The sequence below is a fragment of the Monodelphis domestica genome, chromosome 4 (genome assembly GCF_027887165.1).
Source record: "Monodelphis domestica isolate mMonDom1 chromosome 4, mMonDom1.pri, whole genome shotgun sequence".
Classification (NCBI taxonomy): domain Eukaryota; kingdom Metazoa; phylum Chordata; class Mammalia; order Didelphimorphia; family Didelphidae; genus Monodelphis; species Monodelphis domestica.
Window position 1 is genome coordinate 94,144,369 of NC_077230.1, and position 15,638 is coordinate 94,160,006.

Below are 15,638 nucleotides of genomic sequence, written 5' to 3' on the forward strand. Positions count from 1 at the left end.
GGGAAGGCAGAGGGAGGAGATGGATTTGGAGGCTTTTGCTGCTAGCTGCTCCGATCCTCCAGTCCTCCTGTCCTCCTCCCCTCCTCCCCTCCCCTCCCCACTTGCCCAGTGGGTTTCACTGTCTCTTTCCCCGCCCCCAACCCTACTTGCTTCAAGTCCATTTCAAGATGGCGGGTGAGTGGAGCTGAGGCTCTTTAGGCGGCAGCTATTATTTGCTTTCTTCCACCTCCTCTTCCGCCCTCTTTCTCTTTCTCCTAATTCCCTTCCACCCTCTTCCTCAAACCTCCAGCTCCATTTGGGAAGGCGAAGCTCCTGTGGCAGCCTTGGTCATCAGGCTCCTGTAGGGCTGGAGCCGACCATCCCCCAGCTCTCCCACCCTTCTCTTCCCCAGCCCCAACCCCGAGAGCTCCCCACGCGGCTGGTGATCTCTTATCTCTCTTGGTTTTCAGAGGTCCCCCTAGTACTTTGTAGATGTGCAGGGTGACTTAGATGATTGTAACTAACATTTCTGACCTCCCCCCCACCCCCCTATCTCCTTCTCTTCATCCTCCGGCCCTTGGAAGGACCTCCCACCCCACTGCCATCCCTGCAGTTATGGGGTTGTAGGTGAGTGGGATAAGAGAACACTTAACTAAAAATAATCCGGAGTCAGAAAGGAGGCTTGAAATGTCAGCAGTTTTATTTTACCTTTTGAAAGGGGAATTTGTCCTAGGGACCTATGCCAAAAAATTAAGCAAAGGTCTCAAGTATATATAGGAATCTCTAATCACATATCTTCCTCCACTTCCTCCCTTTCCTATCAGTGCCAGTTGGGGAATTTGCAAGGTCTTAGAACAGAAGTTACATTCCACATTCTTTTAAGAGATACAGGAGAAACTCAACTGCCAACTGCTCTGGAATTGGAGCTCTTTGTAATTTAGGGAATCTGCTAGATTCTACACAAGGAAGTGTCACTTGAAACCATGGGGAATAAATTAACTTATACTTTTAAGGATTCATCGCCAGTTTGCCAAAATGGTACCCTCTCTCCGTTGTTTATATTACCATATAAATGGGTTTTTAATTTTCTTCCCCCTCCCCCCAAATCCTTAACTTCTGTCTTCAACTCAAGTATCAGTTTCAAGGCAGAAGAGTATTGGGTTCAAAGCGATTGGGTAAAGTGGCTTGCCCAGGGTCACAAAGCTAGGAAGTGTCTGAGGTTAGGCTTGAACCCACAACCTCTTCTATCCAGACCTGGTTTTCTTCCCACTGAGCCACCTACCTGTCCCTCTCAGTCCTTTTCTTTCAAATATTTTTAATGATGATGAGAGCCAATTTGGGATGGAGGAAAGTAGAGGTAGAGGAAGTGCCCTCAAGGAACTGACCAACTTCATCAGTTGTGTTGAAGCTGGTTCTGAGCTGAGAAGATAACTAACATTGAAAAGCAACAACTTAGAAAGTAGATAAGAACTGGATCTGAAAAAAAAAGTGCCTTAAAATGCTGAAAATGAACTATTAAGGCATTCTTGGGCTTCTCTGTTTGGTTGGGGAAACAGGGTAAGTTATTACAACCAGTTTTTAGCACTTATCTATCTGTTGACAAACATTTTCCCCCAGGAAATCATTCAAAAGCCAGATATGAAGAAGAAAGTCGGTATTTCCCAAAGGTAAGAATCAAGCAACAAGCATTAGTGCTTCTTCTGGGTTAGTTACAGTACTAAGCAATCAAAGAAAAAACTAATGTTTCATTCTAATGGAGGAGACAACAAATATATTAATCAGAATATAAAAAATAAATACAGAACAAAGTGAAAGTAATCTCCAAAGGTCATCATCATAATGGAATAATGAGGTTATTGTAATTGTTCAGGTGAGAGGTGATGAGGGTCAACAAGGTTGATAGCTATGTGAGCGGAAAAAAACATGGGAGAAGAGGTACTGTAGAGAAAGGAATTTTAAAAGATGTGGTAAGTAATTGGAATAATATGTAGAGTAAGCTAGAGAGCAGAGTTGTAGATGACTCAGGTTGTAAACCTGGGTGAAAGGAAGGATGGTAAGTTATTTCTACAGTAATAGGGAAGTTCAGAAAAGGGGAAAGTTTTGGAGGCAAAGAATGGATTCTGTTTTTGATACTCTGAGGTTGAGATACAATGGGTCATCCAGTTCAAAATGTCCAATAGGACAGGTATTTGGGGGTTTGAGAATAGGGCATTTAAGAGAGACTAGGCCTGGATAAATAAATGTATTACTTATTTGAATCTAGATGATAATAGGACCTCAAGGAGGTTGATGAGGTCAGAAGTAAGACAGCATTGAGAAAAAAGATGAGAACCAATGAAAGAATCTTGAGGTTCACTCACATGGGGGCATGACATGAGTAAAGATCCAACAAAAGAGACTGAGTAGCAGGTCGTTGAAGTAGAAAAAAGAACCTAGGAAGAGAAGAAGGAGGAAAACTCTGATAGGAGAGAGCATTGAGAAGAAATTTGTTGGTCAGTTACTAAAAATGGTGCAAGACAGATTAAAAAGGATGAGGAATAAGAAGAGGTCATTAGATTTTGCAATTAAGAGATTATTACAGGGCAGCTAGGTGACTGAATGGATTGAGAGCCAGGCTGGAAATGGGAGGTCCTGGATTTAAATCTGGCCTCCAACTCTTCCTAGCTTTGTGATCATGGGCAAGGCACTTAATCCCCTTTGCCTAGATCTTATCACTCTTCTGCACAGGTACTAATAATTACAGGTATTTTAAAATTTGAAATTTCTGAAATTCTAAAACAGAAAAGAGCTTATTGGTAACTTTGGAAAGAAAGTTTCAATTAAATGAGTTGAATTCAGATTATAGAGTTTAGAAGAGAGTGAAAGAGTAAATGGAGGCAACATTCATTAATGTGCCAGACATCATCATAAACACTAGAGATTAAAAAAGTAAAAGACAGAACCTGCTGTCAAGGAGCTGAAGTCTAAGGGAATAACTACATGCAAACAAATAAGCATCTATATACAGGAAAAATTGGAAATAACTTCTTCGAGAGAAAGGAAGTCATTGATATTCAAGTTGGGTGGGAATGGCTTTTTGGAGAAAGTGGAATTTTAACTGGGACTTTAAAGAACCAGGGAAGCCAAGAGGCAGAGGTAAGGAGGGAGAGAATTAGGAGCATTGGGAACACCCAGTGAGGTTAGGCGTGAGAAAGAGAAACAGCAAAGAGATCCATGCTTTGGGATCTCAGAGTACACAGGGCTGTAAGGTAGGACAAGTTAGAGGTAGGCCAGGTTAAGAAGGGCTTTGAATGCCAAAGAGGATTTTTAGGGAGCCACTGGAGTTTATTGAGTTGAGGGAGGTGTGTGTGTGTGTGTGTGTGTGTGTGTGTGTGTGTGTGTGTGTGTGTGAGTGTGTGACAGTCTTTAGGAAGATCACTTTAACAGCTGAGCAGAGGATGGACTGGAATAAGGAGCCTTGTGCAGACATCTAGCAAACTATAAGCAGATAGTTTTTGTCCCCTTTTTTAATGTATAATTTATTTTTGTTGACAGTTTTATTTCTAAGAAATGAGAAGGGGAAGAGATATAGGGATCTAAAATGAGAGCCAGCTGGTAGCTCTAGTGAGGATCCTTTAAAGAAAGGGGAGATATCTATAAGTTTGTAAGCAATACAGGAACATTATAGATGAGGAGAAATTGAATATTAGAGAGAAAATGGGGTGATAATGGAAAATCCACTAGAGAATATGAGAGGGTATCAAGGGAATGCCAACAGGAGGGGTAGGCTTTAGCAAGCAGATGTACTTGCAGTCTCAGCATGAGAGATTGGATTGGATTGAAGAAGGAAATAATTGGGATATGATGTTGGAAGGATATGAGATGAAAAAGAATAGAGAAAACTCTTCCCAAATGACCTAAAATTTTTCAGAAGTGTAAGGCTACATTCTGAGAGTGAGTGTCATAAGAGACATAAAGAAGAAAAGATTTGGAATAGCTGCTGCAGAAAAAGGATAGGGAAGGAAGGAATCAGGGAGGAGAGGAGTTAATTGTCTTGCTATAGTGAGTGCCCAGCTGAAATTACCTGGAACTTTCATTTGTAGTAGACCTAGTCACCATGTCTTCATGGTTTCCCCTAATGTTAGTCAACAAGCATGTAGGTGGGAGTGAAGGAGGCAGATGCTGGGAAAATATAAGTTTTGGGTTTTTTTTTTTTTAACTCTTACCTTATTTCTTAGAATCAATACTGTGTAGTAGTTCTGTGAATCTTAAAAATTCTCAACTCTACCTTGGAACATTATCTTAAGGTTAAGTTTAAGGTTATTCCCCATTTAAACAATAGAATGTATTGAGGACTTAACATTACTCCACCCATACTTAAACATACCTTAGGGGAAGATAAAGTTGTAAAACTCCTTACTGAACAATGAAAAAGTACTTAATCCATACTTATAGTGAGGCAAAAGCCCTTAAGCTAGGTCTATTTTTAGATCTAATACAAAAGGGTGCTAAGGAAGGTCAAATTAATCACCAAAAGGCCAAGGGGCAAGCTTAGCAAAGAGGTATGACGTTTTAGTCTACCCAGAGAAGTTGAGAACTAAAGAAGATGTGAATTAAGAATGGTCAGTCCTAGAAAAAAGTCTACTGTGATTGGTAGATGTGCAAATTTAGGGGAGGTGACATAGGAGAAAATTCTCTTTAAAAGGAGGTCAGAAGGCCTCTGAATGGAGTTCAGCTTGCCAAAGCTGAATTGGAGGTCAGAAGCTGAGAACTCTCTCTCTCTGGCTCTTGGTGGAGTCGCTCAGTGGCTGAACTTAGTTGAGCTGAGGAGCTGAACTGGAGGGTCTCTTTGAACACTGGAGTTTTGCTTGGAACAATCTTGTGCTGAGTGATTAAAGACTGGCTTAGTTTTCTCTCTTAAAAGAAAGGCCTAGGCCATTGGCCTAGGCCCTAGCCTTCCTATTATTTCTTCTTACTCTGTCTCTCTCCCTTTCTTTAATTCCTTCATTTGTATTAATTAAAATCTCCATAAAACCCAGCTGACTTGGGTATTTCATATTTGGGAATTTTTCCCATGGCGACCACTTATTTTTAATATAAAATCAAGACACTAAAAATTATCTTTATGCTTTTGGCAATTCAAAGTCTTGAAACCCACATTTTCTCGGTCACAGTTTATGGCAACCACTCTTTTGTCTGTAACAGTTCCAAGGCAGAAGAATGGTAAAGGCTAGACAATGAGGGGTTAAATGACTTGACCAGGGCCTCACAGGCAGAAAGTGTCTGAGATAAGATCTGAACCCAGGAATTCCCATTCTTGCCCCAAAAATATCAGTTTTCAATCATTTACTCCATCTTTTATGATGGAGTGTTATGAACCCATTTTTGTGTTGTTCCATCCATTTGATCTAAAGTTTTTGATCCCCAGACCAGATAAACATTTATTATTTCCAGGCACTGTGCTAAGCTCTAAGGATTCTAGGAAAGGTCAATATCTAATAGTCCCTAGTCTTTGAGTCCAGGATCTAGTACAACATGCAATACAGCATTCAAATAAGTACATGGAAAACAAGCTACCTTCAGGATAAATTGCAAATAATTAACAGAGGGGAGAATGAGAATGAGGCGAGAATCAGGAAAGGTTTCCTCAGCTGTAAAAGTAGGACAACAGCTACTTTGCATGGTTATTGTGAGAATCAAATTATAAGATATTTGTAAAGCATCTAAACTTTATATAAATGATTTTATCATCTTTCCTCCATGTTTTTAGTCAAATCATTTAAGTAACCCACTTTGTAACCCTCTTTGTTCATCTGTCTGAGGCTGTGATAGCCTCCCACCAGGGCTTATATGACTGCCTCACAAAGTGGTGACCATGGGCTTCCTATGAGGATCAAATGAGGGATAGTATATGTGACAGCACCTAGAAAATGGTCAAATTTTTATTTGTTTGATATCTCTTCTATAAAATTATTAATGGAAAAATGTTTTACATCATTGCACATGTAAAATCTATAACAGATTGCTTGCCCTCTCAGGGAGGGGCTAGAGAGGGAGGGAGGGAGGGAAGAAGACAATTTGTAACTAAAAAAATTTTAGGTGAATGTTAAAATTTATATTAAAAACTTTTTTTTTAATGGTCAAGTTCTAATCTAAATGCCAAATGTCACTGAGTAAATCTCTGCTCCTTTTCTTTCTACACTCTTTCCCACCCACTCACTGATTATGTATACTTTACTATTTACTCATACATTCCCTTCTTCATCTGTAGGCCTGGTCCTGTTCCCTTGGGAAAGGCACTGTCAACAAATGAAGTCAGTGCTTTACCATGTCCTCCTCACCAAATTTCACTTATTTTGGAAAAATGAATCCATGTCTAGCACTGAACACCTCAACTGCCAGGCTGAAATCACACAAACACCAATGTCTACCTCCTTCAGAAATAAACTGGTAATAAAGAAATAAACCCTCATCATGGCTTAAACGACTGGCCATAGCTCTGCAACTGACTCCCCCCTGATCCCAGGGAGATGGCTGTTTCTTTGCCTTACCTTCAACCCTAAAAGGAACAGAAAGTGTAGCGAGGGAAGTTACAAAGTGCAAGAAAACTGCAAAGAATTTGATTGATAGCCCTCAAGCCTCAGAATTCTCCAAGAGCTGACTGGGTCAGAGTTCCAAGCTGATAGGATAGTATAGGACTTAGGAATATAGATTTGATATAATTTAATATAAGCATATAGCAGTTAGAAAGCCATAGTCAGTTACAGGCTAGGAAGATTCCATTTTGCTCTCAGCATATGGAACACTCCAAATGTGGGGGCAACGGAACTCTGGGATTCTAACTGAATTGGGAGAGATGTTTAAATCTGTTAAATCCCCTGGCATGTGGACTAAGCAGCCATCTTGGAATTTTTTTTTTCTTTAATTGTGTATAGCTACAAAGGGATCACAGTGGATTACAAGAAGACTAATTCTATTGTATTTACTGGGTTACTAATGAATGTAAACATGTCTGGAGACATGTTAAAGGATTTTTTTCTTTGTACTTTGGGAGTGTGCTGTACCTATCCCATATATTGTTTTCATCCTGTTCCCTAAAGTATTTTATATGTTTTTGGACTACCAATGGATGAAACCCTGCATGTCGTTTACTGTGCAAACTGTATTGTCCTATGCTTCCATACTGTGTATTTGTATGTACATTGTGTACAAGTGTAGAGGTGTGTTATTTATTATTAGTAAAGGGTTTAAGACTGCAGTGGTATGGGTAACAAAGGATTCTGAAACTCAAACAAGTGATGATAATGATGAAGCAAGAACTGGACCAAATGGAAATATACTTGAAAGACAAAAGGTTTATAAATAATGAATATGGATTTTAGGTAAAAGAAAAAGAAGGTACACCTAAAAATTTGAATAGTCTCCAGAAAGAAGAGGCAGAAGGGAAGGTTACCTTATTCCCTCTAAGAGATCTCCCAGTGGTTTCTAGGGATGAGATCTTTCAAATAAAAACACGTAAGAGATTTACACCTGAAGACTTGGAGTCCATAAAAAAGAGAACTCCTGCCTTTGTAGATGAACCAAATAAGGTAATCAAAGAAATGAAGAGAACCATTGATCTGTTTGATCCAGATTATAATGATTTTACCCTACTAATGAAAGAACTTTTGACAAAAAGGGAAAGGAACAAGTTCATAGATGTATCTAGGCAGGATCTCTTATTAACACCATGGCCACAAGATTATTATGACACAGATATGAATGACAAGGCACAATATGACATGATGAAAGAAGTCAGACAAGCAATAATTGAGGTTATGAGTAGATACACAAAAAGGCTGAATGCATAGTCTAAGTTTGAGGGAATAAAACAAAAGGCTAATGAAACACCTACTACATTTCTTGATCACATTACTGAAGCTGCTGAAACACCTGACCATGGATGTTCTGGAAGAGGGAAAAATTGCACATATAAAAAGAATCTTTGTGAAAAATGCTATCCCTAAAATAAAACTATTCTTTAAAAATAATTATCCAGATTGGGAGGAGATGGAACTAGAGGATATTAGAAGGAAGGTGACATGCTTGTGCACAGATAGTAAGGACAAATATGAGGAAAGGGATAGTTATAGAAGATCTAAAAAGAAAATTGAAAGAAGCAGATATACAGACACTGGTGATATTTCATTACATCTACCAGAAGAATCTCTGAAAGCTTTTCCATTGCTGTTCTTAGATTCAGTCAGTACAGACGATGACTTAGATTCAATTTATCCTATATCTGAGGATATCCCTGAAGGTTTATGGTCAAAGTCTTCCACAGATGTAAGTCTATTGAAATTAGCTATTCCTGTAAGGGTGAGGACTAAGGAAGGACCAGTTCCTTGTATTTCTCAATATCCCTTAACTAAAGAAGCCATAGAGGGTATCAGACCAATCATTGAATCCCTAATCCAACAAGAGATAATACCTTGCTTCTCAGAATATAATACACTTGTTCTTCCAATCAAAAAGCCAAAGCTAGATTAAAATTGCAAAGTGGTATGTAGATTCATACAGAATTTAAGAGCTGTAAATGATTATGTAATCAAAACACATCCTATTGTACCAAGTCCAGCTTTTATAATTTCTTCCATTCCAAGTCAGGCAAGATATTTCACCGTGGTTGATTTATGCTCAGCTTTTTTCTCAATACTGATCCATGAGGATTCTCAAAAGATCTTTGTTTTTACATGGGAAAAAAAAACCCAGTGGATGGGGACTTGTCTTCCACAAGGGTTCACGGACTCACTGAGCCAAATTTCGCAAATTTTAAATAAATATCTAAAAACCATAACATTCAAAGAAAGTAAATTAGTGCATTTTGTGGATGATATTCTCCTTGCATCCCCAAATGCTAAAGTGTGTCTCAGAGACAGCAAGATTCTTTTGTTAGAGTTACATAAGCATGGGCATAAAATCTCCAAGGCAAAATTACAGTGAGTTTTGCCTTGGGTGCAATATCTTGGACTTGTGTTATCAGGGTTCCAGAAGTGTCACACAGAAAAGAATAGACATCCAGAAACTGAGTGCTTCTAACACCAAAGAAACTCAGAATGGTTCTTGGAACAACTAGTTTATGTAGGCAGTGGATACCTGGGTATAGTGAATTAACAAAGTGTTTAAACAAACTTAACCAGGAATATAGAACCAGAACCTCTGAATCTAAAACCTGAACATCTGTAAGCCTTAAGTAAGCTTAAAGAAGCCATTTCATCTGCTCCTGCTTTGGGTATCATGGACAACACAAAACCATTTTAACTATTTGTAAATGAAATAAAAGGTATTGCTTCTGGTGTACTGGCACAGACTTTAGGGACAAAGTTGTCATCGAATTGGATATTATAGTTGTTAGCTTGATCCAATAGCTGCTGGTATAGGTCCTTGTCTAAGGGGTGTAGCAACTGCAGCTGTGTTAGTCCAGAAGTCAGCAGACTTAGTTTTGGGATGTCCATTGACTGTGTATTGTTCACATCAAATAGAAACACCAATGAGGAAATTTTGTACTCAAGCTTATTTAGATCAACAAATTTCTAAGTATGAAATTATTCTCCTAGGTAGTGAGAACATCCAGTTAAAGAGGTGTAGTGTGTTAAATCCAGCTACAATTCTTCCTGATTTGCCAAAGAATGGTGAACCATTACATGAATGTGTAGAAGTAGTAGATCTACTGGATATGCCTAGGATGGATTTAAAAGACACTCCAATTGAAAATCCAGACTTGGTATTATTCACTGATGGATCTTCATACTTGTGTAATGAAATTAGATGCACAGGTGCTCCCGTGGTCACAGAATTTGAGACACTGTAGTATGACTTACTACCTTGTAACCTTAGTGCTCAAGGGGCAGATTTGGTCACTTTGAAGCAAGCATGTCTTCTAGCTGAGGGTAAAAGTGAAAATATATAGACTCTTGTTATGCATTCTCTATGTTATGTTACAGGAAAGATCTGGAAACAACAAGGTTTTATTATTGCATTGGGAAAACCAATTGCTCTTGCAGAAATAATAACTGAGTTGTTGGATGCTATCCAAAAACCTAAATGGCTAGCAATGATCCATTGTAGAAGTCATACTTATGGCAGAGATTCAGCCTTTAAAGGAAATCATAGAGCTGATATAACTGCTAAATTTGCAGCCAGGAATGCTCCAGTGAATGTAATGAATTTGTCAACTGTTGAATCTGATTATCTAGAAAAAGCTTACATAGACTCAGAAATTCAGAAGTGGGAAGAGAAATTTGGAGCAAGGAAAGAACATGGAATATGGATTGCAGACACTGAAAAACCATTGTTACCAAAAGACTTGTTTACCCATTTGTGTCAAGCCATCCACACAAAAGGTCATTTTGGTACTCAAGCTATAGTAGACTCTGTAAAGAGGCAATGGGTAGCTCCTGAAATAAGTATTATATTAAATAAGATCTGTATAAGTTTTTCTGTTTGCCAAAAATTCAACCAAGGGGCATTCAGACAGAAAGGTTTAGGTGGTAGACCTTTAGCATATTGTCCATTTGAGAGTCTGCAAATTGATTACATCAGCCATCCAAAAGCTGGAAGATACAAGTTTTGTTTGGTAATTGCAGACAGATTAACTAAGTAGCCCGAAGCATTTCCATCAACTACAAATACAGCTAGCTTTGTGGTAAAAGTATTGATTAAGGAAATTATTCCTAGATTTGGAGTACCACTTACTCTGATAAGGGATCTAATTTCACCCAAGATATCCTGAAAAGTCTCTGAGAATCTAGGAATAATACCTAAATATCATGTTCCTTATCACTCATGAAGTTCAGCTCAAGTGGAGCATGTAAATAGGGAACTCAAGACTATGATGGGGAAATTCTGTGCTGAAACTCGTCTAAAATGGCTAGATATTCTTCCCATAGCTTTGTTTTACTTATCTACATGACCAAAAGCAGATTTGTATGCACCATCTTATGAAATGCTCTTTGGACATGCTCCACTAAAGGCAAAAACTTGTAAGACAGTATATACATCTCTCTTAGGAGGAGGAGATTGTCAACTTGCTTCATTCTTAAGTGATTTACAAAAACATCTTAAAGAACTACATGATATGGGAGTATTGATCCAATCTGGTCCATTGGATTATTCTCTCCATAATTTCAAAGCAGGAGATATGGTATATGTGAAAAAATTTGCTAAAACATCAGCAACACAAGAGATTTGGGTACAATTGTGTTAGCTTCACCTTCAGTAAAAGTTTTAGGTAGAGATTCAAGGTATCATTGTTCACATATAAAATTAACACATGGTATTAATAATGAAAAAGTACAATTATTGAGGAAGAAAATGAAGAGATTGTGGAAAGTGAGAATCATCAGTCAAATTGAGTCTGCAGTCAGATCTGTAAGGAGAGGACCATTCCAGTGGAAGAGGACATTTGGATGGAAGAAATCAATGCAGATCAAGAGGAGGATTCAGAAATTAATGGACATTGTTAAAAGACTGAAAAACTTATAAAGACTGAAAAGACTTTGAGGAAATTTGTAATGAAGAGGATAAAATACTTGATGAACTAATGGATTAAAAATTTTGGGATAATGTATTATAACACACAACAACATAACATATAGAGGTCCATCCAGTGGCCTCTCTGAGGATCCAAGGTCTCTCTACCCAGATGTGGCATCATGGTCGGAATAAGGAGGTGAGACACACTGTGCATTCAATCCACATATGCAGGCATCTCACACAGTGCTCTGCTATAATACCATGGTTCATTTATTATATAGGTTTTTTGGTACATGCTTCTTTGACACACAGTCAATCTTCTACATATGTGACATTCTACAATTTGTTTGGATATTATTAAATCACTTAAACAAAACTCTTGTGATGTTACTACCACAAAGAATTCTGTGATCATTTACTAGGTTTCTACAACACTCTGTGAGAGAGATGATTAAGGTGAATAAAGCCATTTGTAGGTTAGTACCCCTTGACTTGCTGAGAGGTTCATTGTGCTTTTGGTCAGTTTTCACTATCAATTATAATTGCTTGGGAGATGAACAACAAAACATCTTCATATTTAGGTGTGATGACTTAAAGCAGATCAGTTTTGGGGTTTTCCACAGTTTACAAATTCTGTTTTTCTTGGGTTACTTTGAAGTGCCTAGCAATGCTGCTTTGCTTCTGTTTCAACAAATTCATTGGAGTGTGGTAATTGTAGGAAAAGATTCATTATAGTACCCAAGCTTTTGGCAGGTGTTTATTGTAGGGCCTTGGAGCATGTCTTGTGCTTGAGAAAGGAGGGATCATGGGCAGTAATCTTTGGACTTTAATTCTGTAATTGCAATCTTTTTGGGGTAATAACTTGGGGGGGCTTAAAGTAGAATATATATACATACATACATACATACATACATACATACATATATATATATACACATATATATATCCTATAAGTATTTGCTCTCATATTATTTCTCCTGTATTGGGGAGAGAATAATAATCATAGCAAGTCCATTAGTGGGGAAAATTTGGGGAGAGAAGTTACAGAGGGGGATCAGTTGGGGCCCTCATTCTGGCATCTGCTTTGCAGACCTCATTTCCTCAGATCGTGACCTTGTCAACCAGTCAGGGTATGATGGCCTCTGGAAATAACATATATTCACATTCATTAATATATTTACTACCATGGATTTGGAGAAGAATTCTTCATTCAACATAAGATGAGAAGAGAAGGAAATTCTGAAGGAGTGGTAAGTATATTATATGCAACAGTAACATACCACTGACATAACACTAGCAGAACAACATAGCATAGCAAAAATAAACACAAATACCTAAATATGGTTAGGCTACATTGATTCACTATTTGAATGAGTGAAACAATGTATAGCTAGGGTACTAACAATGTTATTATAATTAGTTATAAATTAGTTACTAACAAAAAATAGGTACTTAGTTTAGTATAGGAATATAGGTAAACAGGAGATTTTGCAAATAGGGCTTTAGTTAGAAAAGAAAAAAATTTAAGAAAGATAAAGGTAAGATACATTACAAAAATGCATCACAACATACACAACAATATACATTACATAGCACAAAAGACATATAACATCACATATCACACCAAATTATAAACACACATGTAATTATATGTAAATGGTGTGTATCAGGATTGTAAAATTAATCATAGTGTATGCATATGCATACATGTAGCATATGTAATGCATAAATATGAAGCATGTGTGTGTATAATTACATGTATAGCTTACATGTGTATATTGTATGTATTGTATATATGTAAAATTTATGTAAAGAGATCACTTATGTTTAATTTTATCTATTGTTATATGAATTTTGCATAAGTGAGTTTGATGTTTTGTTTTAATTTTCTGTGTAAAACTTATCCAATGTTGTGTTTATTGTAATTTCCAAAAAAATTTTCTCTAAGTTTGATGTTAATACATTACAATAGTAGTAGAAAATTCTATATTATTTGATAAGAGTAGTATTTATGAATTTAATGTTTTGCATGAATGTTGTATTTATTTATTTTTTTCCTTTTCATGTTATTTGCTTGTTGTATTTTTGTATATGTTTGATCTGTATTTTGAAATTTGTAATTTTTCATTATTTAATTCCCCCTTTTCCTTTCCTTGATTAAGTCCCTAGAATAGGATAGTATTAGACAGGTCAAGGTAGTTGAGTGTAGATTGGTTATTATTTTGGGTAGATATTTTAGTTTAAGTAATATGTATGTAAGTTAGTGCACAAATGCCAAAATAGTGTTTTCAACACAATTTAGGCTTTATGCAAAGGGAGGACTGTAGTGAGGGAAGTTAAAAAGTGCAAAGAAACTTCAAAGAATTTATTGACAGCCCTCAAGCCTCAGAATTCTCCAAGAGCTGACTGGGTCAAATTTCTAAGCTACTGAAGGGATAGTTTGCAACTGTCTGTCTGGAGCTGAAAGTCAAGCCTGAAGAGTGTGAATTTGGACTCTTCCTGGACAAACTCATATTGTAAGCTGACTACCTTTGAATAAAATCAACAAGGTTGAGAGGAAGATTCCCCATACATTCTGGGGGACAGAGTGATTTTGGAGGAGCCTTCCTCTCTTTCCTGGAACATGTGAGGACTCAACAGCTGGATTCCTGCTACCTGACCTACCAAGGACTCTGTGTGTGAGATTCTGGGTTCCTTGTTGGAGTTTTCCTTTGTAATCTTTCATTGAGTTAGACAGGTTAACTTAGGAAATTAACTATAGTGGGTTAAATACCTTGGAGCAAATAGTCAGATGCAAACCTTTCCCCTTTTCCTTCCCCATCATTCCTTTCTTTGTTAATAAACTCGTTTTATTAAATTGTGATTTTCTCCTATGTATAAACCTTTCCCCTTTCCTAAATTCCCCATAACAGAAGACACCTTACATAAAAAAAAAAAACTTAAAAAAAAACCATTTGACACCATGGGTAGGACAACTTCTGTGGCCTTGAAAACAGCCAATGCCATATTTGTTTACTCCACCACAAATACCAGCCTGAGTACTCTTAAGTTCAAACTCCTACCAAGCTTAGATGGCTTTAGGTCCTGACCACCTCTCCAATATTTTCCCAAGACATGACCATTCAGTGTCTGAGTCTCTGATACCTTCCAACCAGCAGTCTTTATCTTCATCTTTTCCCCACCACTAGGCTGGATTATAGTTCACAGAATAATTGAAGATGGACTTGGAACATGTCCTGAATCTGGGACTGAACCAAGGAACTCTGGCAACCAGATTCAAATTTCTCTGATATCCTCAAGCTGGTTCAGGGCAACAACTAATACAATACAATTTTTCTGCCTGTTCCATTGGGCCATAGTTACTACAGAAATACTGCTAAATAGTCATATTCACTGGGCAAATCCCCAAGTCAGCATGGAATACCAAGATGCAATATCAGACCTCCAGGATACAACTGTACTATGTTCCCAAAACTAAATCATACTTCCAGCTACCAGTGACCACCAGGCTGATGATATGTTAAATTTCAAAGTCCCAGTCAAATTTCAAGAAGAAGCAGATTGCTTGGAAATAGGACCAATTAGACAAGATCACAGGAAATAACTCCTAAGACAGGATAACCAGCCAGCCCTTCTTCCATTTGGCATAGTACACTGTAGGAATAGGGTTATAGGGGATAAGAGTAAGTGCAAATTATGTCCAAAAGGACTGAGGCAAATTTAGATACAGACCCTGGAAAGGATTCTGGAATGCAGGAGGCTGGAGAGGAAGGGGCTTGAGTGAGAAAAAAAAACTGTCACTTCCTGTTCCTAAGCTGGAAGGGTGTGAATTTTAAAATTGCTTAGACTCTACTTCAGAAGATTTGATTAAGCTATTCCCCATTTCCTACAATGCAGGTCCTTGATCAGGAATGTATTGAGAACTTTAAAATTACTCCACCCTGCTCAGACAGTGCCTTAGGGGAAGATAAAGTTGTAAACTCCTGGTTGAACAATGAAAAGTTCCTAACTCATACTTACAGTGAAGCTAGAACCTTAAGCTAGGTGGTCTATTTTTAGATCTAATACAAAAGGATGCTAAGTATCTATAAAGGCTAAATTAATCACTGAAAGGTCAAGCAACTCACAAAAGACAAGCTTAACAAAAGAGGTGTGAAGTTTTTAGT

At 37.6% G+C, this 15,638-nt stretch overlaps 1 long non-coding RNA gene across 3 annotated transcripts; it reads left to right on the plus strand.

The window, feature by feature from the left end:
• Positions 1–84: 84 nt before the first annotated feature.
• LOC103103033 (uncharacterized) lies at positions 85–7,118 on the plus strand. 3 transcript variants are annotated; one of them, XR_008911141.1, is made up of 4 exons: positions 85–174; positions 564–606; positions 1,597–1,646; positions 6,230–7,118. It is a non-coding gene; the product is annotated as an uncharacterized LOC103103033 (long non-coding RNA). The 3 variants fall into 3 exon arrangements; XR_467253.3 differs by lacking the exon at positions 564–606 and having other exon boundaries at positions 89–174; XR_001629842.2 differs by lacking the exon at positions 85–174 and having other exon boundaries at positions 197–606.
• Positions 7,119–15,638: the final 8,520 nt, after the last annotated feature.